Source organism: Rattus rattus, chromosome 12 (assembly GCF_011064425.1).
Source record: "Rattus rattus isolate New Zealand chromosome 12, Rrattus_CSIRO_v1, whole genome shotgun sequence".
Taxonomy (NCBI): Eukaryota; Metazoa; Chordata; class Mammalia; order Rodentia; family Muridae; genus Rattus; species Rattus rattus.
Genome location: NC_046165.1, coordinates 86,991,942 through 86,995,767, shown reverse-complemented (window position 1 = coordinate 86,995,767; position 3,826 = coordinate 86,991,942).

Here is a 3,826-nt window from a genome sequence, read left to right as displayed (position 1 = left end):
AGAAGAAGGTATCAGACACCCGGAACTGGAGTTAACAAATAGTTGTTAGCCGTAATGCAGATGCTAGGGATCAAATCTGGAGTCTCTGGAAGAGCAGTTCAAGGTCTCAAGTATAAAGGCAAAATTTGTTAAGACATGACATTTCTCCTAGATCTTTTTCGAACTTAAAATTTTATTTTACCAAGTTTGCCAGGCACGGCAGCCCTCTTGGCTTCAACTGGGGCTTCCTAGTCTCCTCCACTTTCTTGGGCTTACCCAAGGAAAGGGGGATCCATGAGTTGTAGAGCGTCTGGGGTTCTGAGGTAAGCCTGGTTGCCTGAGGCTTTAGTATCAGGACTGGACCACCTGAGCATCCTTATAATGGTTGACTGAGTTTTGGCAGATGTCCGACTTTCCACGGGCAAGAGGCTGCCGGGAGGGGGTACATCCAGAGATCTGTCTGGTCAAGGGAGGGTGAGGCCCCATCCCCAGTGTCTTTCATGGGAGACGTTAATTGCTACTGAGCAACTGAAACGTGGCTACCACAACCAGCGATAGCTTAGCTCTCTTGGCTGTCGGCTGCTTGGGGACACACCCTGGTCGTTTTAATCTAAATGGCACTTGCTCCAGCTTTTCACTTAGTTTTCAGCTTCTTGTGTTTACCTGTGCAGCAGCTCCACTGTCCTTTGATTTCACTCAGAATTAAAGGTCAGACAGGCTTGCATTTCTACTCCGGGTGTAGTCAAGAGCTTAGACTTAACTATCAGCATTAACCCACTTCTCCAGACCTGGAGGAGCTCTTTGATCTTCCATTAGAGCCCTGTTGGAGAGGCAGGAGTTATTTGGAAGAATGAGACCCAACCGTTAACTGGGTCAAGTGACAGCATTGCGATGGCTACCTAGTTTAGGATAATGTGAGCTAAACGTCCAAAGCTTTTGCTAAGAACCTGTGAGCCACTATCACAGGATGTGCAACTTCCAAATGCTGTCTCCTGCAATTACTGGGCATCTGGAGATGAATCATCTATCCTACATTAATTCCTGGCAATATCTTAGCCCAGGACCCAATTCAGAGGCTAGCTGAGAGATTTTATTTTGGGGTGTGTGTGTGTGTGTGTGTGTGTGTGTGTGTGTGTGTGTGTGCGTGCGCGTGTGCACATGCCACACATGCTCACAAGCATGCATAGACATCTCTCTGTGGAGTGCAGGTGCTCCCAGAGGCCAGAAGGTGACATTAGGTGCTCAGGAAACCAGAGTTATAGACGGTTGTGAGCTACCCAGTGTGTGTAATATTGATGACTGACACAAGACCCACGTAATTGCAGTATGTACTCTTAAATAATGATGTTGAGGAAAGCCCACGTCTAACCAAAGAGCATGGCCAGAAGGGACAGTTGACAACGGTGCACGGCAACATGTCCTGTGCTCAGTGTGCCCACAAAGGGGAGGAGCCCTCATCCCCTTCCAGAAGAAAGATACCCCATGAGTCATGATGGGGGGTGTACTTCTGCAGCCGGCGGCCATGGAGGGCCTTTCTCCTACAGAAGAGTAGCTCCTTCAGGGCTGCCAGCCTCACCGGGCTCTCTGCACACTATGCTGTCATTTCGAAGCCACGAGTGGGTGTCGTTTGCTATCTTTCTGCCAAGAACCCTGTAACTTCAGGATTTCTCCAGGGCAGGATGCTTAAGATCCTTGCTTCGGAGGCTTCCACGCACGGGTCAGCTTCTGCGTCCTTGCTAATGTCAGGAGGCTCTCCCAAGCCCCAGTAAACATGGCGTCTTGGACACAGTTTGGGGCACGACCAGTCGCTTTAGAGGAGGGCTCTTTCGAAGGCACTCGGGGGAAGGTGGAGAGCACAGATTAGAAAGGCTGGGACAGACTCGGCAAGCAGGCAGCTACGTGAAGCAGCGAGGTTTCCATCAGAACACAGGCACCCTTCGTCCTGGAGTATCCTGCTTTATCAACCTGGGAGGCACTGGGTTTCCTCAGAGACTCTGCCTTCTGCGTGTCCTCCTCCTACTTGGAGGCAGCGGGGCAGAAGCAGAATAGCTCTATGTGCAGGAGCTGGCTACAGAGTGATCTGGCTACAGAGTGGTCTGGCAGAAGCACACGAGCTACAGAAAGGGCTGTGAGAGTGTTCCGATTGCTTTCACACTGTCCTTACACCACAATTCTCCTTTAAACCAATCCTCTTCCCACAGGTCCCCACCCCTGCCATTCAGACATTTATAGGCTGAAGAGGATGATGTTCCAGACAGGACATTAAGGCCTTATAAACAAACACAAACTCACTATAGAAACATAATAAACTCTTGTAAGTGGAAGCCATGGGCCTGGACAAACAGTGACGTGCTGACGAGTTAGCTGAAGGCAAACAAATAAGACCCAGAGTCTTCCCTGAGGCTGAGAACAGCAGCTGCGTCCGTCCCTCTGCCCAGCCGGTGCCCACAGTTACAGGGTTCATCGCTGTGCCTGGGAGTTTTGAAGGATCTGGATATGGGGCAGCCCCAGAACAATGGATCAGAAGTTCTGATCAGTTCTAAGCTACACTATTTGACTTTACTTTTTTTTTTTGAGACTTGGTTTTGGTTTCTCTGTGCCACAAGCCCTGGCTAGCCTGGACTCACTTTGTAGATCAGGCTGGCCTGGAACTTACAGAGATCCACCTGCCTCTGCTGGGATTAAAGGCATTTTTTTTTTTTTACTGTTTTTTATTATGTGTGTTTGTGGTGTATGTACATGGGTGTACACAGACTTGTGTACACATGTGTGCTCAGGCTTACATGAGCAGTGTGTCCTGCTCAGTTGTAGTCTACCTTTTAACACCCCATGCCCTACCAACCCTTCTGTTCTCACTGCCCTACAGGGCTACAGGCACAGGAAGCCACACCTGGGGTTTTCGCATGGCTGGGGATTTGACCAACCCTTGCTATCAATCCTTAAGCCATCTCTCTAGCTCTGTGGCCCTTTGGAGAAACTCCAACATGTGTCAACTTTAAGAAACTGGGCTTTTAGAATTCTTAAGTTTAGAGTCACACACGCGCACGCTCACTTCTGAGCCGCACCTCAGACTTGCTGAGTTGCCTGTTGGAAGAAGCAGGTGCAGACACATTACTCAGTTTTAAAAAGCCCCGAGGGCAGCTCGATATTCACTTTTTATTGACCATATCAGTCCTAAAGCATCCAATCTCTGTGGCTGGCAGTGTACAAAAAGAACGATGAAACCTGAAAAGAAAGTGCTTTATTTCTACTTTCCAGCAGCTGGCCATGGTATCCAAGGAGGATTCCATCATGAGAGAGGCTGAGGCAGGAGGAGGGCAAGCTTCAGGCTAGCCAAGGCTACATAGTGAGTTCCAGGCTAGCCTGGGCTACATGGTGACACTGTCTCAGAAAAGACCAGAATAGGGTTCTTTTTCCTTTTAAAATAATACAAATCCCTTCTTATTATTTTTGGTTTATGTTTTGTGTTAAAGTCTATCACTCTTGTAAACATGTACTCAGATTGTCCAGCAACTGACCAGCACCTAGTTAAAAAAAACTGGAGTTTACCAATCTCCGGAAGTTGCCCTACCCTACCCCCGGGAAACCACAAAACCAGCTTTTAAAAAAAAAATTTTTATGTGTTTGAATATCATGCAATTGCAGTAAAACAGATCTGGTTTAATGCAAGTAATTACTGAAAAGTAATTAAGAGGCCAGTAATATTTGAGACGAAATGGTCTATGACACCCCATGTAACTCTTATTTATGGTTACGGTAAACGAGAAAATGAGGTCAGGAGGAAACATGCCCCAGAAAGCCATACGCTGGTAGTCACTGACACCAAGCCCGGGCCTTGCAACCATGG